The following is a 26,741-nucleotide window of genomic DNA, read 5'->3' as shown; positions in this document are numbered from 1 at the left end:
AATTACCCTTTGTCTAGGTATTCTGCATTTATCTCATACAAGACCTTATACCTTGGTATCTTCATGCTTATTTAATAAATATCACTATACACAAACTCCATCAATGAAAGGTATCTACTCTTGCTTCCAGAGGGAATAACATTATAACTTATAAATATATTTTCAAATACCTAAATCATTCTTTTCTGACAAAAATATCAAAATAATTATAAAACTCTATATCAATGTCTAGATATCTTTTCCCAACTCAGTTCAACGTACTGGTGTTCTGCACTTTTTCCCTTACAGTGTTTCATAGGGTACCGTTTGTTTGCTAACTTGACACTTATTATTGTATACAAATTCTGTTAGTGGGAGGCATCTATCCCATCTCCCCTCGGATTCAATGACACAAGTTTTCAGTATATTCTCGAGGGCTTATCACATATTACAGGTTATTATTATCATTTCATTTCATTATTTACAGGAACTCAAGGAGTTTCAGAATTTACCTGAATTACTCGTTTCAATTGTCCATCCGTCTGAGGATGATAAGTTGTACTGATATCTCTAAGCTTATAGCAATTACTGTGGTACAGGTAGTTCACATTAATGTAACCGAGTCACTGACTCTAGCTACCTTACAAGTGTAGTCTTTCGATAGGCTAGTTCTGAAGTTTTAAATTTCTGACTAAAATTTTCACATTTATTTCCCGTAATAGTACTATATTCAGGCGTAACTGTATCAATTTATAGATTACTTACAAATATTCTTATTTTATTATACCACGAGGAAGCACATAGCTCTACATAATAATCTCATGTTGGTACTGTAATCTGTAGATTACAATACAAATATCAAGAACATTGCATAGTTACTACGATACATCCCAATAGATTAAATTTTCCTATATTTTATCCTTTTCGAATTTACTGATTTTTAAATCTTATTCTGATTACAATATCCATTAACAATTACTAGCAGTAACATCTTTGCCCTCATCTAGAGCAATTCTATTACTGTAACTTACTTTTACGTCCTCTTGCCTTACATTAAGTAGGCTTGCCGTTTAGCTTTATAATTTATGGTGTGTTAGAAAATACTTTTCGCCAATAAACTCTTCCAAAACTAATTTCACTTATTATCACAATCCTTATCTTAAAGGACTAATCACTAATGCATTAAAATTTATTCCCCTGTAAAGGAATAATAATAGAACATATAGTTCTAACACTAACATACAACTAAGTAGTGCTGGGATCAAACAAAAATAATTAATTGTTTCTTTCAAAAATTAAGAACTTACCAGCAGCTATATCCAAAGTTTCTGTTCTTTCCCCTTGGCGCATAGTGGACGCTCTAACTGATGCGCTACTATGTTCGGGTTGATTCACTGTGTTATGGTTGTGAGGAGTGAAGGAACGAAAGCGTGAAAAACACAAGTTTATGCCATTAAATTCAAAATTTTCACCTAGGGTCACATGCATCATGCAAGATTTATTTTTATCTATTTGATTTCAATGATAAACAACATATTAAAACTCTTTTAATATGTTTTTGGATCTATATTTACCATTTAAGATTTGAAAATTAATTAGATTAATTTTAGAACCCTAGATTAAATCAAGAACAAACACACTAACCTCTTGATGCACTGCAGTGTATTTACGCCTTTGAGATGCGTCTTCAGGACACCAGATGTTGTCCCTCTAACTTGTCCACACCAAGAACACCTATGGCAGCCCTTAAACAGCTTCTAAAGCTTTTTCTATTATTTAGAAAATCAAGTTCTGCCTTTTAAGGGATTAAAGATGTAAACAGGACACTAGAAACGATTTCTAGTATTTTTAATTCAAGAGATTGATGGCTAATCTCTTTGAATTGATGAGAGATAAAGAAGAAGAGATGAAGAGCCTCAAAATGGCGTGACAAAGGAGGAGCAGCTGCTGGTTGTCATATTTTTAATTCATAACAAAACTCATATAGCTAGGTCAACACATTAAACCCTTGCCACATGTCACCCTCAGATTGGTTCTAGGTTTAATTGACCCAATCACATTGTGCCAAGTGTCAAACCTATATTTAATCTTAATTTTAATCATCTTACATGATTAAAAGACATTTGGCAAGCTTATGTGTAACACCATGTGTCACCATCTCATGGTGCCACATGTCACCCTGTGAAATGACCAAAATGCCCCTGTGTCTTAATTTTGAGTTCTTAACCCAAAATAATTATTTCTCTTCTTCTAATCAATTTATATCAAATATAAATTAATTAATTAATCTCTATTAATTAATTTCTCATTAATTAAATCTATATACACTTTAAATATAAATTTAACTTATACTACACATCCAATAATCTAGATTTGGTTTCAAGTCATGCTAGGGACTTTGCAATCTAATTGCAAACCAAACCTATTTAATTCATCAATTAAACTCTTTAATTAATTAATTAAATCATATTTAATTAGGTGATAACTTGTGTATGTGTGTGACTTACTAGGCTCATCACTAATTGGCAATGAGATATGATATCAACTCTTAATATCATCAGAACTCTTTCTTACCATAAATGATTTCTCTAAATCATTTTATGCACCTCATAGACCATGGTTAACACTTAGCATAGCATGCCATGGCCACCCAATTAGTAATAAGGTTTGTGACACCCCTTACCCGACTACAGTGTAGCCGAGCAAGTTATGCCACTCAGTGTGCCGGAGCACTCTATTTTATCTGATTTCATTACAGTTCTTGATTTATTTATTCAAAAACTTAATTGAAGATTTAGGCTATTTTTACTTTTATCAAAATCTAACTAAATTGGAAATTTCAAAAATTTTAACGATAATCCGACAAAGTGTCACTGTAATTTGACTAACAGATTCTTACAACTGCCAAAGACAATTTCAATATATACTCAATTTCTCAAACTTAATAGTCTCAAAATTTTTCAAACATAATGTATCTCAATGCGATATCAGATTTCTCGAAATCTCATTAGATTTTCAATATCTCAATATTCACAAGTATAATCTCATTATAACTCAAATTCAATTCACATACTAAAATACTTACTTTGAATAGCTTCCATAATTCATAGGTTAATTACATGAGTTTATTTTGTACAAGATATACAAATAATTTACAATGTGCTAGGAATGAACAATATACATAACATGTATAAAATAAGCCCTATCTACATGCATTCGAGGAGGTGACAATCTTGAACTCTTCGACACTTCGCAGATCCGACTCCAAAAATCTCGATCGATACCACTGGTTTTACCTTGACTGCGCGAGGAAGCAATTCCATCGCGCTAAGCATTTCTGCTTAGTGGTGCAATAATATAACCAGAAATAATATATACAAGTAAAGAAAGAAATAAATGATAATTCAGATACTCAAGAATCAATTTAATTTGGTATGGTATTTCTAGTATCAATGATCTTATATACTAGTTTGTTCCTCTTTGGAAGTGCTTAGTTTATAACTTTTCAGTAATACTAGCAGGTATATAATTTATTCTATCTGTATTGTATATCAAGTATGAACCGTCCTGCAATTTATATTTTTTTTAAGTTTCATTTGCTAATCTCTTTTGCTTATTCATTCAATACTTAATTTAATTGTACTGGATTTTCATTATACTTAACTTAACTTAGCTGCCTGAATTGAATAATACTTTAATTGACTGCCCAAGTAACCTATACTAGACGACTGGACTGGATAACGGGTCGTTGGCACTGGACACCGCGGTGCCTCGGGCCGTCATACCATGGGACACAGAACGTCAACCATGTATGCAGTCAATGTGGCTAAAAAGCCATGATATCACATAATCGGGCATAAAAGCCATGCATACGGGCATAAAAGCCATGAATACGGGCATAAAGCCATGAATACAGGCATAAAGCCTTTCGCAGTACTGCTAAAACAATACCCTATTGGCATGCCAAACTATCCAAACCAATCTTGTTAGGTATACTAGGGCATTTGATACTTTAAAATATTAATATATTGTGCTTTATGACTTCATTATTTCATGATAAATTTCAATCATAATTCATACATTCATTTGATCATTTATATGATCACAATTCACATCAATTATCCTTTTATACCATTGTACTCAAAATACTTCTCCTCTTTACAATAATGAGAACTAATATCTCATTCATACATTAATATGGTTTATTTATCTATTCATTATGTTATTCATATTGATCCCAATTCTAAACAATGGTTCACATGTACCATTGTATTCAAAACATTTTTCCTTTCTCATTTATACATTCAAGAGTCTACTTATGTAATTACAAATTTTATATTTCAAGTTGAGTTACTAATATTTTATGAATTCCATTTGTGATGGGCATATATGCCCTAACTATTTATTCACATCAATTAGGTGACTTATTTTTCATGTTTCAAGTAATCCATGAAAATTTCATGGATTTCAAATTTATGCTCTTAATTCCCTTTTTAACAATTTTGACTAAGATGCATAGTCCACATTTGTCATACCATTCTAAGCATTTAAGCTTAGAATTGGTTCTAGGTCTTCATCTTAATTTGCTAATTATTTTGATTACTATTCACCTTACTAGTCAACCAAAATGTTGACTTTTTCATACTTAAGGGATATGTTAATTCTAATTACACCAAGATCCCACATTTTGAGTTTTACATTTGCTAGTATTAATTGCCAATTGTAATTTAAAGTCCCCTAGATGCATTTCTAATTTCAAATTTTGAATTTCAAGTTTTGGTGTCACTATTCACTTCTTTGGTCAACAAAAATGTTGACTTTTAGGTAGAAATTATGTACATTGGTTTTGGCATTCCCAACATACCACATTTTGCATTTAAAACTTGTTAGTTTTGGTCACTTCCTCAAAGCTTAGGTCATTTGGCAAAATTGCCAATTTTCGGTTTTTGAAACTTAACTTTACTATTCCATTAAGCATTGTTGCAGTGGGAATTTGAGGAAATGGTAAACATGAAAGTTGTTCCTTATTTTGTCTAGTTGAATTTCCTTTTTTGAATCACTCCATTTGGAGTTTTTTAGCTCAAGTTATGGCCAAAATAAGTTTACTGTTCACGTGCACTGTTCATGCTGCACTTTTGGGTTTTGGCAGATTTTGGTCCAACTTTGGTCAGTAATTTGACCAAGTTAAGTTCATAATTTGGTCTAACTTTATTCATATGAAATGTTCTACTATGCCTTAGGTTTCCATCGGTTCAAGAATCGCCTAAATCCGAGTTTTCTAGAGAGAGTTATAGCCATCCAAACATTACTGCTCAAATGAAAATCTGCAGAGTTGCAGGTTTGAACAGTAACTGTGACTGCCATTTGGGTTAGGTTCTGGTCATAATTTGGAGTAGGTTTCTTCATGAAAGTTGTTTGTCTATGTCTTAACTTGTTGCTGTAAAAATTTCAGGTCAATTAACCAAATCTACAGTGAGTTATGGCCAAATGAACAGTTACTGTTCATTTGGTCAATTCTGCAGAGGCAGTTTCAGGGTATCCGGATTGGGGCCAAGTTTTGGTCCTCTTGCTTTGGTCCTTTGGGCATGGTTTCTTCAGAAAAAATGTGCCATTATAAACCTAGTTTCATGTCCAATTGGCCAAACACCAATTGGACTAACACAGCCAAAGTTATGGCTGTGTAATTGGACTGAATTTTTAGTCACCATTCTGCACCCTCTAGGCAGCACACACCTTCCCTTTGCCATGCTTCATTCCAGTCCCAATTAAGGTCAAATTCCTTCAAATGGTCACTAATTGACCATTAGGATGTACTTTAACAATTTCATAAGCCAAGCTAATTTTTACTTCCCAAAACCCTAGCTTCACAATATAATTTCTACAAGGTGCCTTAGTTAGCATACCAATTCATCACCTATATATATATATATATATATATATATCCTCAACATCATTTTTTGTCCACTTTAAGACCAACAAAACACTTATTCCTATACCTTCAATAGGGCTGCCGAATTCTATATTGGACATACACATGAGTTTGGTTCATTTCATTCACAAATACCTGTTGGTTTCAAGTCCTTAACATAGAAATTAAAAGTTTTAAGTGTATATATGCACTAACCTTGATTGGGCAGAATTTCTAAAGCCCTAAACTTCACTTTCTTCCCTCTTGTTGGCTGCCAAAAGGTTTAGCAAGGTGTGTGATTAATTTTTGATGAAGGGACTTATGGGTTTTAGGGTGAGGAAGCATGGAAATTTGAAGCTTTTGTTGCAAATTAATGGAGGGAAATGGGGAGAGGGTTTCGGCTGGATTTTTGGGGAAGATGGCTGCTGCAATTTTGGTGGATTTAGTCTTCATTTAGTCTTTTATTTAGTTAGTCAAAGGATGGCTAAATTGTGATTGGTCCAAATTTTCTTAATGACATCACCATGATGTCATAATTAGGCTTTTTTCCTCATTTTCTTTCCTTTCCTCCACTACTCATTTTCAATTTAATTTCTAGTAATGTTTATTCATATTTTATGTTATATTAATTATTTACTCAACTGGACAAGTCGGCCAAAAATCACCTCGGAAGGCGAAATGACCAAAATGCCCTCCGTTTGGCTTAACGGGTCAAAATTGTTTGTACCGATTGAAAAATTTTTCTAAATATTTTCTTGGCATTCTAATGCCATGGGAACCTCAATGACCCTTCTCTGGAGTCCCAAAAATTATTTTATAATTTTTCCCCCGGGTCTAGGGCTCCTCGTTGCGAGAACCGCAACTTCCCTCCGGTTACCTATCGCTTGGGCACCGGCTCATTTGACTTAGTTGTATTTTTATTTCTAAAATTTTTACTAAATTTTTCTTATTAATATTTGAGTTAATTATGGTTCCTCGCTTTAGTTTAAATATTTTTCCGGACGTTCTAGCTGTCCGGACCGACACCGGTCACCGGAACAGTAGACTGTACGGTTACCGGGAGGATGTTACAAGGTTTACCTTAAATGAACCTATAATAATATGTTACCATGCATTGGAATCTCTCTGTTACAAAATCCCAACTCAAGCTGGAGTCATGGTTTATGTCAAACTTCATTTGCTATGAATATTATGTTCTCTTTTAATTTTAGTTCTTGATTAAAAAGATTTTCTCATCAGAAACTCTTTTCTGAATAAATTTATCTGTCCTGGCCAGGAACTTGAAACATCAAGAACAATTAAATGAACATAGGATTTTATCTCTATTTACTTAGAGGAACAGATTCCATCTTGATCAATACCTACCTCCATATATAACTAGTAGGAGCCAACACATGCCCATATACCCATACACAGTACAAGTATGAAAGCAGTATCAAACTCAAACTACCTATATGCAAGATAATTGTGCTATCTCAGGTCTAAAGATTATATGCACTGATATGATTTATGATAAAACATTGACAAGAGTAAACTCCATATGCTTGTCATAAGTGTCACTGGTTCGGCCTACTTGTCATTTATAAGTGCCTATCATGTTTGCTATATGGCATGAGACTCACCATTCCATCTTATTTATATCTCATATAAATAACTTGGTAACAAATATGAATACAATCTTTCTAGATAAGTCATGTCCTTATTATGAAGTATCCTCGATTGTGAACCTATTTATGATACTTTGTACTAGAAATACTGTCACTTATATTCTTAACAACTTAAGAATAGAATTTCTAATAAAATATCAATGGACCTTTTCTATTAAACATAAATATATTATGTAAATGGAAAAGTGAAAATGCCTTTTATTAATAAAAATATGTACAAGATACATACTAAATGATATGCTCTAGGGCATACTACTAACAATCTCCCACTAGCACTAGAGCCATTCATTACAATATCTTAGACCGATCTTCTCAAGATGACAGTCTAGCTAAGTCTGTGACATAGGCTTAGTGAATGGATCAGCTGGATTTTTAGCTAATGCTATTTTCTACATGGCTACATCGCCTTGCCCAACTATTTCTCTGATAATGTGGTAGCGCCTTTTTATGTGTTTGGGTTTTTGGTGAGACCTTGGTTCCTTAGCTCCATTATTGTCACAATGTAGTGGAATTGTTGACTCAATGGAAGGAACTATTGTAAGTTCTGTCATGAACTTCTTTATCCAAACAGCTTCCTTTGCTGTATCTGATGCAGCAATATACTCAGCCTTGGTAGTGGAATTTGCAGTCGTGCTCTGTTTGGAACTCTTCCAACTGACTGCACCTCCATTACAAATGAACACATATCCAGAGGTAGACTTTCTATCATCGATATCTGATTGGAAATCAGAATCAGTATAACCATCCAATTGCAAGTCTCTACCTCCATAGATCAAGAATAAATCCTTAGTTCTTCTCAAGTACTTAAGGATATTCTTGAAAGCTATCCAGTGTTCCAAACCTGGATTGGATTGAAACCTGCTAGTCAAACTAACAGCATATTCGATATCTGGCCTAGTACACAATATTGCATATATTAAACTTCCAATAGCCAAAGCATATGGAATCCTGGCCATCTTATCTCTTTCCTCAGATGTCTTTGGAGACATCTCTTTAGAAAGGTGAATACCATGTCTCACTGGTAACAATCCTCTCTTGGAATCAAGCATGTTAAACCTCCTTAACACCTTTTCCAAGTATAGACTTTGGGATAAACCAATTATTCTTTTCGCTCTATCTCTATAGATGCAAATCCCAAACTTGATTCTTATACATGGAATCAATTTCAGATTTCATAGCATCAATCCATTTTGAAGAATCTTTATCTGATATAGCTTCTTCATAGGTAAGTGGATCATCTCCATGATCTACTTCTTCATGAATAGACAACTCTTGTTCTTCTTCATGAAGGGAACCGTATCTCACTGGTGGGTGAGATACTTTGGTTGTTCTACGAGGAATAGCTGTAGAGGTTTCATCAATGAGTATAGGTTGACTAGATGGATATATATCCATCTGATCTATTGATTACTCAGAATTCTCTAATTCCAACTCTATTTGCCTTCCTTTGCCTCCTTCTTGGACAAACTGTTGTTCAAGAAATATGGCATCTCTACTCACCACAACCTTTTGTGATGTAGGCAAATAAAAATAATATCCAAAAATATCTTTTGGATATCCAACAAATCGACCCTTTTCTGATCTGGTTTCCAATTTATCAGTGTTCAGCTTTTTGATATAAGCTGGACAACCCCAAATCTTAACATGCTTAAGACTTGGTTTTCTTCCATGCCATATCTCATAAGGTGTGGAAGAAACTGATTTTGATGGAATCCTATTCAGAATATACAAAGCTGATTCTAATGGAAATCCCTAAAAGGAGATTGGCATATCAGTATAGCTCATCATACTACGTACCATATCCAATAGGGTACAATTTCTCCTTTCAGATACACCATTCAGCTGTGGCATTCCTAGAGGAGTCAGCTGGGAAACAATGCCGTGCTCTCTCAAGTATTCATCAAATTCAGTACTCAAATATTCACCTCCACGATCTGATCGAAGAGCTTTAATATTCTTTCCTGTTTGATTTTCTACTTTAGATTTAAATTCTTTGAACTTTTCAAAGGATTCATGTTTGTATTTCATCAAATACAAATACCCAAACCTTGATTTATCATCAGTAAAGGTAATAAAGTAATGAAAATCGCCTTTAACCATTTCCTTAAATGGATCACATACATCACTATGTATTAGCTCCAAAATATTTTCAGCCCTTAGCCCTTGTCCAACAAAGGGTGATCTAGTCATTTTGCCCTGAAGGCAAGATTCATAAGTTAGAGTAGGCTCAGAGCCCAATGAGGATAAAATCCTCATTTTCTCCAATTTTGTAATTCTATCTTCTGCAACATGACCTAATCTTAAGTGCCAAATATATTTGAATTTTGAGTTGATTTTCATCATGGCATTGCATTCTTTTATATTGCTATACTCTGGACAGTGGAAACACTTTCCTGTTGGCAGTGGAAACACTTTCCTGCTAGTAATGGAAACACTTTCCTTTACCTTTGTCAACTTTGATTTTCTTTTTCTGTTTGACTATCTTCTTGGAAGGACTAGGAATCTGAGGTTTCTTTTTCTTATTGCCCTTCTTCTTGTTGGACTTTCTTGTAGAAGAATATGCAATCAAAGCTACCTCTTTTTCTTTATTGCCCGGCATATTCTTTTGGGCAATAACCAGCATGTTGAGTAAACTAGCTAAAGTGCTGAAGGATCAAATGGAAATTTAGTCATATGGAAATTTGTCACAAAATTCCCAAAAGACTCAGGAAGGGACTGAAGGATCAAATCCATCTGTAGTTGGAAATCCATGTTGAAGTCAAGATGTTCCAACTACTCAATCAGTCGAATCATCTTGTGGACATGATCCCCAACATTCTGTCCCTCAGACATCTTCATGCGAAATAGCTGCCTAGATATCTCATACTTAGCATTCCTACTGTGCTCACCATACAACTCTTGTAGGTGAAGGAGGATCTCACTCGCACTCTGCATGTTCTCATGCTGCTTCTGTAACTCATTACTCATGGAAGTAAGCATGTAACACTTAGCTCTCATATCATGCTCCTTCCACTTGTCCAAAGTTTCATGTTCCTCTTGAGTGGCCTCTGGAGGTAAGGGACCAGGAACATTTGAATCTAGAACATATCCTATATGTTCAAGGTTCAGGACAAGTTTCAAATTTCTTAGCCAATCAGAGAGATTAGGTCCTGTCAACCTATTGCGATCAAGTATGCTTGCAAGGATATTGGATAGTGGTGGTTGTTCTGTGCTCATTATTATTAGAAAATTAATTGCAGAAAATAACCAGATTAATTAGTAAATGTATCAAGTAATTAACCAAAATGATTATGGTCTTTTAATCAAATTGGTCCTCCCACTAACTTAGCGAATCCTACACTTCCAAAGTAGAAAACTGAAATCCTAGTTGGATGGATTTCTAGTGGGTGATTGAATTCTTATAATTCTATTGATCATCCTCAAGTACATCCCTTATTGGAATTACAATAAACTATAAGTGAGCAACTCCTTGCCCATCACATCTCATGTGAGGTTCAATCATTTACCTAGCCTCTAATGCTCAAAATCTTAGGTACATCCATTATTGACTTATCTTGCATTAGTTAAGTTGATCCCATTGAGCCAGTAATTATGCAAATAATTTTAATGTCCTCAGGTACATCCAATATTGGCCACCAAACCATTTACATATTTACAACATCTCATGCTTAACAATTATTCTTAAGAAAATCTCTTAAATTAATTGCATCTTATGCAACTATTTAAAATTTCTTAAAATAATTGCCCCAATGGAGGGCCCATGTTATAATTACTTTAATTATAGCATTTCCAACTTAATCATTTGTTTGGAAGATTTTATAGTCATCCTAATTACTATTAAGGTCTCACTTTGCACATTATCCATTTAGCATGCATATATCATATAATTGCATATGTAACACTGTAACACCCTAGGCAAATCCCACATCGGCAAAATAAGTGAGAGATGCTGGGTTTATAAGTTGGTGGTTCGTAACCCCTAGTGACGCGTTTTAAAACCGTGAGGGCTTCAGCCCAGAGCGGACAATATCACTAGTGGGCCGGGCCATTACATTTGTGGTATCAGAGCTGCTCCGCGTGCAACCTTGAACGATGGTGGGGCAAACCTCGTGAGGACGCCGAGTCCCATAAGGGGGTGGATTGTAACACCTAGGCAAATCCCACATCGGCAAAACACGGAGAGATCTTTGGGTTTATAAGTTGGTGGTTCGTAACCCCTAGTGACGCGTTTTAAAACCGTGAGGGCTTCGGCCCAGAGCGGACAATACCACTAGTGGGCTGGGCCATTACATTTAAACACGGGAGAGATGCTGGGTTTATAAGTTGGTGGTTCATAACCCCTAGTGACGCGTTTTAAAACCGTGAGGGCTTCGGCCCAGAGCGGACAATATCACTAGTGGGCCGGGCCATTACATTTAAACAAATGTAATGGCCCGGCCCACTAGTGATATTGTCCGCTATGGGCCGAAGCCCTCACGGTTTTAAAACGCGTCAATAGGGGTTACGAACCACCAACTTATAAGCCCAGCATCTCTCCCGTGTTTTGTCGATGTGGGATTTGCCTAGGGTGTTACAATCCACCCCCCTTATGGGACTTAGCGTCCTCGCTGAGGTTTGCCCCACCATCGTTCAAGGTTGCACGCGGAGCGGCTCTGATACCACAAATGTAATGGCCCAGCCAACTAGTGATATTGTCCGCTATGGGCCGAAGCCCTCACGGTTTTAAAACGCGTCAATAGGGGTTACGAACCACCAACTTATAAGCCCAGCATCTCTCCCGTGTTTTGTCGATGTGGGATTTGCCTAGGGTGTTACAAACACCCCTCACCTGTCTATAGTGCAGCCAAGCAAAGTGTGTTACACGGAGTGCCGGAGCAGCTGATCTTATCTGATTTCATTACAGTTCTTGATTTATTTATTCAAAAACTTTATTTAAGGTTTAGGCTATTTTTACTTTTATGAAAATCTAACTAATTTGGAAATTTCAAAAATTTTAATGATAATCCGACAAAGTGTCAGCTGTAATTTAGACTAACAGTTCTTCTGAACCTGCCAAAGACAATTCACAATATATTCAAATTCATATCTCAATTTATCTTAATAATATCTCATCAGTTTCTCAAAATTTCTTAAACTCAATCTCATTCAGAATCATTATGATTAGACAATCAATTCAGAAATGAATTCTTACATTTCATTAACTTATATATTTTTCTAATTAAGTACATAAATTTGACAAGTACAGGATATACAAATGAAATTACAATATACTTAAAATGAACAAAATACATAACATGTATAATTATAAGCCCTATCTACATGCATTACTGAGGAGGTGACAATCTTGAACTCTTCTGACACTTCTGCAGATCTGGACTCCAAAAATCTCAGTCGACAGTGTACTGGTTTTACCTTCAGTACCTACGCGAGGAAGCAATTCCATCGCGCTAAGCATTTCTGCTTAGTGGGGCAATAGTATAATAAGAAATAATATATATAAATAAAGAAAGAAATAAATCATAATTTGGATACTCGGGAATCAATTTAATTTGATATGGTATTTCTAGTATCAATGATCTTATATACTAGTTTTTTTGGAAGAGCTTAGTTTATAACTTTTCAGTAATACTACCCAATATACAAATTATTCTAATTGTATTGTATTTCAAGTCTCTACGGTTCTGTAATTTATATTTTTATTATGTTTCTTTTGCTAGTCTCTTTTACTCATTCATTCAATACTTAATTAATTGTACTGAAATTATATTATACTTAACTTAGCTTCCTGATTTGAATAATATCTTAAATGACTGCCCATATAGCCTATACACTGACCAAACTGGATAAACGGATATACTAGCATTGGGTACCTAGTACCTCGGGCCGTCACACCATCGGTCACAAAGTATCTCCCGGTGTGCAAACAGTGTGGCTAAAAAGCCATATAATCAATCAGGCATTAAGCCGAGTATAATAACACAATCTGTATAGCCATAGGCTATTAAAATCATAGTATGGCATAATAAGCCAAAAAACACAATATGACGTAAAGTCATTTACAGAACAGCTGTCAGAATCCTATTGGTATGCCAACCTATCCAAACTAGTCAACTAGGCAATTTAAGGCATATTACAATGTTACATATTTAATTCTTTATTCATAGGGTTTATACATTTTTATGCCTTTCACTGGTCAATAAAATTATTGACCTTTTTATGCATCATGGATAGGTTGATTCTAGCATCAACATGTCACAATTTACAATTCAATATATTGTCAATATAATGCAATTTACCCTTTTCACAAGTTGGCATTCATTGCCAAATCACTTCAAGCATCATTTTATGTAATTACCAATTTGCAATTTTAGTGTGCTAGATTGGTCTAGCTTAAAGTCCTATTTCCCTTGGTTTTTAGCTTCTAGTCAAAGAAGTAAAACTGTAGCTCTATGTCTTATTGCACTCGGGGCAAAATTTCAGGTCATTATGAGTTGTATAGACCAAGATATGGTCAATTTACTACAGCTGGACAGATTGCACCTTTGGTGCAAAATTTGGTCAATTTCACAATTTTTGTGTGCTAGATTTGTCTAGCTTAATGTCCTATTTCTCTTGGTACTATTCCCTTCAATTCATTTCATTAGTCAACCTATAATGTTGACCCTTGAGGCACTCTACATGAGTCAATTCTAATGTTACCAATATGTCACATTTTATAGCCCTTTAGTGTTGGTATATGTTACCAATTTCATTTCCAAGTGTATTACATTTTATTGCAATTTATCGGATTTCGGTATACTATTTTGACCTAGCCGGAAGACCTAGTTCCCTCGGTTTTTGGGTTTTGGTCTAAACTACAAATTTGTAGGTCTATGTCTTATTGCACGCGGGGCAAAATTTCAGGTCATTCTGAGTCGTGTGACCAAGAGATGGTCAATTCACCAATGCTGTACAGATTGCACTTTTAGTGCAAAATTTGGTCAATTTTAGGTCACTTTTGGTTCAGCAGTTTTTGTACTCGAACTTGTGCAAGCCATTTGACTTGGTTCTGGCCATTTCTAGGCTTTCGTGTCTTCATAAGAATTGTAGATCTATGTCTAGACTAACCATGGTAAAGATTTCAGGTCAATTGGACCTGTTTTAAGTGAGTTATAGTCATCCCAAGGACTACTGTTCATATGGTCAAAAATCTGGGTTGCAAGGTTACTATTCCGGATTGATCATTTTTAAGGTCAGTTTCTAGACAGAATTTTGGCAACATTTCTACATGAAAGTTGGCCTATTTGGTGTCTAGTTTCACCCCCCATTGGCCTCATACCAATTGGGTTCACAGTTTGGCACTTATGGCCTAATTTAGGTATTGCCTTCAATACACAACCTGCACAAAGCACATACACTTCCAATTTGATATTCCTTCTCCTCCTTATTACTTCAATATTCAATCAATAACACTTCCATATATATATATATATATTGTACACAATTCCAGCAACAATTTTGGGCGGAATATTCAAGTGCTCAATGCACACAATTCACCATTAACTTCAACATTCACTTCCACCAAAATTCAACATATCTCAATGTCAATATTACACATACACTTCAACATAATCATACTTCAATATCACTTACACATACTGCCCACAATTTAATACTAGCATATTTCATTAATAAACTACAAATTCACACACAAATTCATGATTTAATAGGCTGCCAAACATGGCAGTTTGCCAAAGCATCAAGACCCATATTCAAACCCTTAATTCAAGCACTAACATGCACATCATTGGATATTAACTTACTACCACTTCCATTTAAGTTAATCAACCTTAATTTCCATCCATTAGAGGTAAGAAAAACTCAACTACAATAAATTTTCATGGCTTTCCAAAATTGAATATATCAATAACTCATCGAATCCTTCAAATTTCTTCACCATCTAACTCGTCTCAACCTTAATACAAACTTTAATGAAGCAAGGGATGAAAAACTAACACTAAACTTTTTTGAGCTTCACCAAAACTTCATCAAATCCTCTTCTTTTGCTTCAAACATACTGCCCAAGGTGTGTGTGCAAGCTTTGATGAAGAAACTAAGTAGAAATGGTGGCTTGATCATGCACCCATGGAGGTTGCATGTGGGGTGGCCATGGTGATTTCCATGGTGAACTTCATTTCTCTTGGCTGGTTATTTCTCAAGGTGGAAGATGATGGTTCTGTTGTCCCAAAGAAATATTTAAGTGTCCCAAATTAAGAGTTAGTGGAGCACTAACTTGGATTTTAATGTTAATTATTCAAAGATTCATAAATTGGATTTTACCCCCCATTTCTTTCACTATTCTTATAATGTATCACAATTTAATTTTTCATGACATTCTCTAAGTGTAATATCATTTATTTTTAATGGACATTGAGGTCAAAAGGCAACTCTAGGTGTCAAATGACCAAAATACCCCACTTCAGGTTATATTCCCGATTTTTCGGTAATATCAATTTTTGTCTGTTTCTCGATTTTTCATTTTTCTCTGTACTAATTTATTAATTTTTTTTTAATAATTCTAGTGTCAATTATATTTGAATAGACCTTTAATTACATCCCGAAATTAAATTCTGAGGGTTCCCGACGGTCCTGGGGTCGGCAACGGCCTTCCCAATGCAGTCACCCATCGCTGCGGTGTCGGCTCGTTTAACTTAGCTTCATTTTCTCTCTTTCATTTGTCATTGATTTTTCTTGCATTTTATTCTTATTTATTTCATCATTATATGTCTGTTCATTATCACCGAAGTGTAGTTCCAGACATTCTGACTTTCCGAGACAGACATTAGCTGTCGGAACAGTAGAATGTACGGACAACGAAAATGAGGATGTTACAACTCTTCCCCTCTAAAAAGGAATTTCGTCCTTGAAATTCATCTGATTCAAACAATCGAGCTTATCATTGTCTCATAATTTTATTCACTTTTCCATCATTGTTTTCCTCTGCCTTTAGTATTCCTACTCATGAAATTCTATTATTCATTAGTTTCTTGATCTCTCATACTAGGATTCTTTACCAATCCTTCTGTCTCTTTTACCAATTCCAACTCTGTTAATGTAACACCCTCTCGGTAGCAACTCCGTACATTCTACTGTTCCGGTGACCAGTGTCGGTCCGGACAGCTAGAACATCCGGAAAAATATTTAAACTAAAGTCAGGAACCATAATTAACTCAAATATTAATAAGAAAGATTTAGGAAAAATTTTTGAAATAAAATACAACCAAGTTAAACGAGCTGGTGCCCAAGCGATGGGTAACCAGAGTGAAGTTGCGGTTCTCGCAACGAAGAGACCTAGACCTGGGGAAAAATTCATAAAATAATTTTTGGGACTCCAGAGAAGGGTCATTGAGGTTCCTATGGCATTAGAATGCCAAGAAAATATATAGAAAAATTTTTCAATCGGTACAGACAATTTTGACCCGTTAAGCCAAACGGAGGGCATTTTGGTCATTTCGCCTTCAGAGACGATTTTTGGCCGACTTGTCCAGTTGAGTAAATAATTATTATGACATAAAATATGAATTAATGTTGATAAAAAATTAATTTGAAGTTAGTAGAAAAGAAAAGAAAAGAAAATAAAGAAAATTAAAGATAATGACATCACATGATGTCACTCACTTACTCCCAACCAATCACAAGTTAACAAGCATTCTTAAAACATTTAAAAGATACAAAATGGACCAAAAATTCTGGTCATCATCTTCTTCTTCTTCCTCAAAACGTGACCTCTCTTCCATAGCCCTCCATAAAAATTTCTTGCATCACTTCCATTTTCCCATGAATTTCCACTATAAAACCCTAGACACCTTTCATTAAAACTTGTCCATACCTCTTGGGGAAGAGTTTGGCAGCCTAGAAAAGGAAGGAAAGTGAAGTTTGAGCTTGGAAAATTCTTCCCTACAAGAGGTTAGTGCACTTATACACCTTAAGCTCTTTATTTCCATGTTAGTGACTTGGATTGAGTAAAAATTTGTGAATTAAATGAACCAAATATATGTGTATGTCCACCATGAATTTCGGCAGCCCTAAGGAAGGAACAATGATGGAGTGTTTTTGATGGTTTTAATGGACTTAAAATGAATTAGAGATTATGTTTAAGGTGTATATACACATATAGAATGAATGAAAGTGCTTAACTAGGTGTATGGGTGAATTGAAAGGGAAAATTAGGGTTTTGGGAGTGAAAAATTGGACTTGGCTTATGAAATGATTAATGGACATTCTAATGGTCAATTAGTGACCATTTGAGGCAAGTTAATCATAATTTGAAGTGAGCTAACGTATGGCAAATTGAAATGGGAAGGCTGCCTAGAGACAGCAGCAATGAGGCTGTGATTCTAGCCCATTTAGACAGCCATAACTTTGGCTGTGTAGGTCCAATTTGTGTTTGGCCAATTGGACATGAAATTAGGCTTATAATGGCACATTTTTGCTGAAGAAACCATGCCCAAAAGACCAAAGCAAGTGGACCAAAAGTTGGCCCCAATCCAGATACCCTGCAACAGCACCTGCAGAAATGACTAAATGAACAGTAACTATTCATTTGGCCATAACTCACTGTAGATATGGTCAATTGACGTGAAATTTTTACAGCAACAAGTTAAGACATAGACAAACAACTTTCATGAAGAAACCTATCCCAAATTATGAACAGAACCTATCCAACAAGACAGTGGCAGTCACTGTTCATGGTACTGTAGATTTGGTAATTCTGCAGTTTTTCCAATCCGGCCAGCTGTGGTTTTTGGACCATAACTGGGGCTACAAAACTCCAAATGGAGTGATTTAAAAAAAGAAATTCAACTAGACAAAATAAGGAACAACTTTTAATGTTTACCATTTCCTCAAATTCCCACTGCAACAGTGCTTAATGGAACAGTAAAGTTAGGCTTCAAAACCTGAAAATTCTGCTTCCCTTGGTTTAAGTTTAGAAATGGTATTAATGCTTAATGCCAACAAGTTTTCAATGCAAAATGTGGTATGTTGGGTGTGTTAAAACCAATGTACCTATTTTCTATCCAAAGGTCAAAATTTTTGTTGACCAATAAGGTGAACAGTGACACCAAAACTTGAAAATTCAAAATTTGAAATTAGAAATGCATCTAGGGGACTTTAAATTGCAATTGGCAATTAATACTAGCAAATGTAAAACTAAAAATGTGGGATCTTGGTGTAATTAGAATTAATATATCCATTAAGTATAAAAAGGTCAACATTTTGGGTTGACTAGTAAGGTGAATAGTAATCAAAATGATTAGTAAATTAAGATGAAGACCTAGAACCAATTCTAAGCTTAAATGCTTAGAATTGTATGACAAATGTGGACTATGCATCCTAGTCAAAATTGTTAAAAAGAAATTAAGGCCATAAATTTGAAATCCATGAAATATTTATGGATTACTTGAAACATGAAAAATAAGTCACCAAATTGATGTGAATAATTAGTTAGGGCTTATATGCCCATCACAAATGGAATTCATAACATATTAATAACTCAACTTGAAATATAAAAATTGTAATTACATGAGTAGATTCTTGAATGTATAAATGAGAAAAGAAAAATGTTTTGAGTAAAATGGTATAAAAGGATAATTGATGTGAATTGTGATCATATAAATGATCAAATGAATGTATGAATTATAATCGAAATTTATCATGAAATAATGAAGTCATAAAATACAATATATTAATATTTAATGATATTATGTGCCCTTGTATTGTCTAGACATGTGTGTCAGATTGGATAGTTTGGCATGACAATAGTGTATTGTTTTAGCAGTACTGCAAAAGGCTTTATGCCTATATTCATAGCTCTATGCCCGTATCCATGGCTCTTATGCCCGTATTCATGGCTCTTATGCCCGATTATGTGATATCATGGCTTTTTAGCCATACTGAGTGCATACGTGGTTGACGTTCTGCGTCCCATGGTATGACGGCCTGAGGCACCGCGGTGTCCAGAGCCAACAACCCGTTATCCAGTTTAGTCAGCCTGTCGTAGGTTACTTGGGCAGTGTAATTTATTAAAATAAATTAAGACTATTAGTAATTAAAAATATTCGAAATCAAATAAATGAGTTAATAAGACTTCAAAAGAATTAGTTACAATTATGAAATAATCCAAACCACATAAAAATTGTTAAGTAAAATAATAAAAGAGTTGCAAAAATTGGTATAACTTAACTAAATATTTTAAATGTACCTTCTATTGCCATATAAATGTAAACTGAGTATTTTTATTAATTCTGTATGTTGTACATTATCCCTGTGAATTTCGGAATTAAACGCTTTCAAAGCGAAACAAATGAGAACAAAAGATAATTAATATTAGACACATTATATTAAATTAAATTGATTCTTAAATATTCAAATTATGCTTCGTTCTTTCTTTATTTGTATATTTTATTTTCTTGTTCTATTATTGCACCACTAAGCAGCAATGCTTAGCGCGATGGATTTGTTTCCTCGCGCAGGTACTTTGACTAAGATTTTTGGAGTCCAGATCTGCAGAAGTGCCTGAAGTATTCAAGGTTGTCACCTCCTCAGTTATGCATGTAGATAGGGCCCATATAGATCATATTTTGTATTTAGTATAAAATGCTAGATATTGTATTATAATGTAGATCATGAGCAGGTAATTAATAGAAATGTAATGTAATTTAATAAATTAGCTTTTTCATATGTAATTAATTTATATATCATGTAAATTATGAAATTATGTAAATTAGAGAAATTTAAAAATTTTACTTATGTGATTTGAGCATGAATGAGATTGTATGGATTCGAAGACAGATTTGAAATATATAGATAATGCATGGAAATGAATATGAAATTGAGATATATGAATGAGATGTGAATTATGAGATGGTTATGAAAATAATTGATGAGATTTTAATTGTAAAATGTTATTGAAACTTTCAAACAGGTAAATAGTAAAATACGTCAACTGGTAATAAAATAGGGGAAACTCCGCTGGTTTCTCCATCGAAAAATAATTAATATTAAAATATAACGAGATCAAAATATGAAAGGAATAAAGTAAGATAAGATAGGGTGCTCCGGCACCGAATGTAGCACACTTTCCTCAGCTACACTGTAGTCGGGTGAGGGGTGTTACATTTATTGGTATCAGAGCGCGATTTAGGCGTTCCTAGGCATAGATAGATAGAATAAGATTGTGTGCATAACATGCATTGCATTTATATGAGTTGAGGTGACACTAATGCAGATCTGTTTTCTTGGTTATTTTAGGTTAAGGTATGGACTCAGAATCACAGAGGGCAGTAGAAGAAGAAGTAGTAAGTCGTATCCCGACTGGGAGTGATATTGGAAATCGGGGAGATCCTGCTCCACCAGTGCAAGAGGTGCCTGTACAACCCCAACAGGCCTTGTTTGAGCAGATGACTGAATTCTTCGGACAGATGACCGGGGTTATTCCACCACTGCTTCAGCGGAAATCACCTCTAGGAAAAATTAGGAAATATGGAGCTGTAGATTTCAATGGTAGAAAGGAAGATGATTCAGTGCTTGGTGAGTATTGGTTAGAAAGGACTAAAAGAGTCTTGCGTGACTCTATTGCACACGAGCGAGTTTGGAGTGTGCAGTTTCATTGTTACAAGAAATTGCATATCGATGGTGGGATGTCGTAACCAAGGTAGTGCCACCAGCTGACGTAACTTGGGAATTCTTTCTGATAGAGTTCAGAAAGAAATATATTAGCTGTGTTCATGAAGAGGAACAGAAGAGGAGTGGTGATCAGCAAAAGAGGAAATTTGGACAGTCTAGTAATAAGAGACCGAGAGAACAGTTAAGCCAGACATCTGATCAAAGTAGGAGATCTAAACCCAGGCCTATACCTAGAAGAGATCAACCAGAAACACTAGTAGTGAGTGCGCCAGGACAAGCAAGAAAATGTGGCCATTGTAACAAGTGGCATAAAGGTGAATGTAAGGGATTGACTGGAGCCTGTTATAGATGTGGGGCCATAGACCATCGTCTGAAAGATTATCCTAAGAGGAATTTACCACGGACCCAAACAGAGGTCGTGGAAGGACCAAGTACAATAGTAACACCACTTCCAAATGTTACCCAAGTCGGAGAGGAACAAGAAGCCCCAGATGTGAATTTGAGGTAAAGTATTTCCTTTATGATATGCCTAAGTGTATAATGATAGATTCGAAAAAACTAAATAGTACCATATATACAAAAGAAGTAGACAGATGGAGTAATAGAAAGGTAAAAGAATTATCTCAGAACCCAAAACACCCAGTAAATTTCGAGGATGAAATTTAAATTAGAGGGGAAGAGTTGTAACACCCTCTCGGTAGCAACTCCGTACATTCTACTGTTCCAGTGACCGGTGTCGGTCCGGACAGCTAGAACGTCCGGAAAAATATTTAAACTAAAGTCAGGAACCATAATTAACTCAAATATTAATAAGAAAAATTTAGGAAAAATTTTTGAAATAAAATACAACCAAGTTAAACGAGCCAGTGCCCAAGCGATGGGTAACCAGAGTGAAGTTGCGGTTCTCGCAACGAGGAGCCCTAGACCCGGGAAAAATTCATAAAATAATTTTTGGGACTCCAGAGAAGGGTCATTGAGGTTCCTATGGCATTAGAATTCCAAGAAAATATTTAGAAAAATTTTTCAATCGGTACAGACAATTTTGACCCGTTAAGCCAAACGGAGGGCATTTTGGTCATTTCGCCTTCAGAGACGATTTTTGGCCGACTTGTCCGATTGAGTAAATAATTATTATGACATAAAATATGAATTAATGTTGATGAAAAATTAATTTGAAGTTAGTAGAAAAGAAAAGAAAAGAAAATAAAGAAAATTAAAGATAATGACATCACATGATGTCACTCACTTACTCCCAACCAATCACAAGTTAACAAGCATTCTTAAAACATTTAAAAGATACAAAATGGACCAAAAATTCTGGTTATCTTCTTCTTCTTCTTCCTCAAAACGTGACCTCTCTTCCATAGCCCTCCATAAAAATTTCTTGCATCACTTCCATTTTCCCATGAATTTCCACTATAAAACCCTAGACACCTTTCATTAAAACATGTCCATACCTCTTGGGGAAGAGTTTGGCAGCCTAGAAAAGGAAGGAAAGTGAAGTTTGAGCTTGGAAAATTCTGCCCTACAAGAGGTTAGTGCACTTATACACCTTAAGCTCTTTATTTCCATGTTAGTGACTTGAATTGAGTAAGAATTTGTGAATTAAATGAACCAAATATATGTGTATGTCCACCATGAATTTCGGTAGCCCTAAGGAAGGAACAATGATGGAGTGTTTTTGATGGTTTTAATGGACTTAAAATGAATTAGAGATTATGTTTAAGGTGTATATACACATATAGAATGAATGAAAGTGCTTAACTAGGTGTATGGGTGAATTGAAAGGGAAAATTAGGGTTTTGGGAGTTAAAAATTGGACTTGGCTTATGAAATGATTAATGGAAATTCTAATGGTCAATTAGTGACCATTTGAGGCAAGTTAATCATAATTTGAAGTGAGCTAATGTATGGCAAATTGAAATGGGAAGGCTGCCTAGAGACAACAGCAATGAGGCTGTGATTCCAGCCCATTTAGACAGCCATAACTTTGGCTGTGTAGGTCCAATTTGTGTTTGGCCAATTGGACATGAAACTAGGCTTATAATGGCACATTGTTTCTGAAAAAACCATACCCAAAAGACCAAAGCAAGTGGACCAAAAGTTGGCCCCAATCCGGATACCCTGCAACAGCACATGCAGAAATGACCAAATGAACAGTAATAGTTCATTTAGCCATAACTCACTGTAGATATGGTCAATTGACCTGAACTTTTTACAGCAACAAGTTAAGACATAGAAAAACAACTTTCATGAAGAAACCTACCCCAAATTATGACCATAACCTTTCTAACAAGACAGTGGCAGTCACTGTTCATAGTACTGTAGATTTGGTAATTCTGCAGTTTTTCCAATCCGGCCAGCTGTGGTTTTTGGACCATAACTAGAGCTACAAAACTCCATATGGAGTGATTTAAAAAAAGAAATTCAACTAGACAAAATAAGGAACAACTTTCATGTTTACCATTTCCTCAAATTCCCACTGCAACAGTGCTTAATGGAACAGTAAAGTTAGGCTTCAAAAACTGAAAATTCTGCTTCCCTTGGTTTAAGTTTAGAAATGGTATTAATGCTTAATGCCAACAAGTTTTCAATGCAAAATGTGGTATGTTGGGTGTGTTAAAACCAATGTACCTATTTTCTATCCAAAGGTCAAAATTTTTGTTGACCAATAAGGTGAATAGTGACACCAAAACTTGAAAATTCAATATTTGAAATTAGAAATACATCTAGGGGACTTTAAATTGCAATTGGCAATTAATACTAGCAAATGTAAAACTAAAAATGTGGGATCTTGGTGTAATTAGAATTAATATATCCATTAAGTATAAAAAGGTCAACATTTTGGATTGACTAGTAAGGTGAATAGTAATCAAAATGATTAGTAAATTAAGATGAAGACCTAGAACCAATTCTAAGCTTAAATGCTTAGAATACAAATGTGGACTATGCAACCTAGTCAAAATTGTTAAAAAGAAATTAAGGCCATAAATTTGAAATCCATGAAATATTTATGGATTACTTGAAACATGAAAAATAAGTCACCAAATTGATGTGAATAATTAGTTAGGGCTTATATGCCCATCACAAATGGAATTCATAATATATTAATAACTCAACTTGAAATATAAAAATTGTAATTACATGAGTAGATTCTTGAATGTATAAATGAGAAAAGAAAAATGTTTTGAGAAAAGAAAAATGTTTTGAGTAAAATGGTATAAAAGGATAATTGATGTGAATTGTGATCATATAAATGATCAAATGAATGTATGAATTATGATCGAAATTTATCATGAAATAATGAAGTCATAAAATACAATATATTAATATTTAATGATATTATGTGCCCTTGTATTGCCTAGACATGTGTGTCAGATTGGATAGTTTGGCATGCCAATAGGGTATTGTTTTAGCAGTACTGCAAAAGGCTTTATGCCTATATTCATAGCTCTATGCCCGTATTCATGGCTCTTATGCCAGTATTCATGGCTTTTATGCCCGATTATGTGATATCATGGCTTTTTAGCCATACTGACTGCATAAGTGGTTGACGTTCTGCGTCCCATGGTATGACGGCCCGAGGCACCGCGGTGTCCAGAGCCAACGACCCATTATCCAGTTTAGTCAGCCTGTCGTAGGTTACTTGGGCAGTGTAATTTATTAAAATAAATTAAGACTATTAGTAATTAAAAATATTCGAAATCAAATAAATGTGTGACACCCCTTACCCGACTACAGTGTAGCCGAGCAAGTTATGCCACTCAGTGTGCCAAACACTCTATTTTATCTTAATTCATTTTTATTCTTCCTTTTGAATATAACTTGTGAAATATAATTTATTTAAGCTATTTATCGAAATTATAATTTATTTGAGGTTCCGAGAATTTTATAGAAAATTCGGCAAAGTACCGGCTAAAAATGGAGAAAACAGTTCTTCGGAACCTGTGAAAAACACTTCCTATGATCATATTCAATCATCTCATCACTCTCAAACTTCAATATCAAAATCTCAACATTTTTCACCATTCATTTCTCAATCATTCATCTCATGTGATATCATGTATAAATCACAGATAAATATTCACTTTTACATTCATTAATACGATTTTTCATTATTTACATGAACCTCAAAATACATTCCATAAGTTCAAATACATATGAGAAAATAGAAATTAGTTACAAAATGTCAAAATGAAACCTAGTGTCCTACCAATGCACTGTGGATGGTGAGGTGACACGGATACTATGCAGAACTGTGAATGGCCTTACCCAATCTGTGGTCTACCGGGCCCTCTGTCCAACTCTTCAGTACCTACGCGTTGCAAAAGCGACGCGCTAAGCATAAAGCTTAGTGGTGCCAATAATACAAGAAAATATAATATGCAAATAAAAATCATAATTTCTTAGCCATTGTTTTCATAAGAACTGAATAATTACCAACTTAATGTTTAGTTGAGGGCTAATTACGTTTTATGATATTTACTTCTTCATGCATTTTGGTAATTATTTTCTTCATGATCTTGAATTTCTTTGTATTCTATCATAATCATTCCTGATATTTAATTTTCGTATTTTCTTTAACAATCAGTTCAGTTACAGTTATACTTTTCCATTCATTTGGTTGCCCAAGTAACCTATACTGGACGACTGAACTGGATAACGGGTCGTTGGCACTGAACACCGTGGTGCCTCGGGCCGTCATACCATGGGACGCAGAACGTCAACCACGTATGCAGTCAGTATGGCTAAAAAGCCATGATATCACATAATCGGCATAAAAGCCATGAATACGGGCATAAAAGCCATGAATATGGGCATAAAGCCATGAATACAGGCATAAAGCCTTTCGCAGTACTGCTAAAACAATACCCTATTGGCATGCCAAACTATCCAAACCAATCTTGTTAGGTATACTAGGGCATTTGATACTTTAAAATTCTTCAATCTTTGAATTTCAACTTTTGGTGTCACTATTCATTTCATTGGTCAACAAGAAAGTTGACTTTTGCATAGAAAGTAGGTACATTGACTTTGGCACTTCAAACATACCACATTTTTCATTTAAAACTTGTTGGAAGTGATCACCATTACCATTTCTAGGCTTAAACCAAGGGAAACAAAATTTTCAGTTTTTGAAGCTTAACTTTACTATTCCATTAAGCACTATTACAGTGGGAATTTGAGGAAATGGTAAACATGAAAGTTGTTCCTTATTTTGTCTAGTTGAATTTCTTTTTTTGAATCACTCCATTTGGAGTTTTGTAGCTCAAGTTATGGCCAAAATAAGTTTACTGTTCACGTGTACTGTTCATGCTGCAATTTTGGGTTTTGGCAGATTTTGGTCCAACTTTGGTTAGTAGTTTGATCAAGTTAAGTTCATAATTTGGTCTAACTTTCTTCATATGAAATGTTCTACCATGCCTTAGGTTTCCATCGGTTCAAGAATCGCCTAAATCCGAGTTTTCTAGAGGGTGTTATAGTCATCCAAACATTACTGCTCAAATGAAAATCTGCAGAGT

This window comes from Hevea brasiliensis, chromosome 1 (genome assembly GCF_030052815.1).
Source record: "Hevea brasiliensis isolate MT/VB/25A 57/8 chromosome 1, ASM3005281v1, whole genome shotgun sequence".
NCBI classification, from domain to species: Eukaryota; Viridiplantae; Streptophyta; class Magnoliopsida; order Malpighiales; family Euphorbiaceae; genus Hevea; species Hevea brasiliensis.
Note: the sequence above shows the minus strand (reverse complement) of the source record.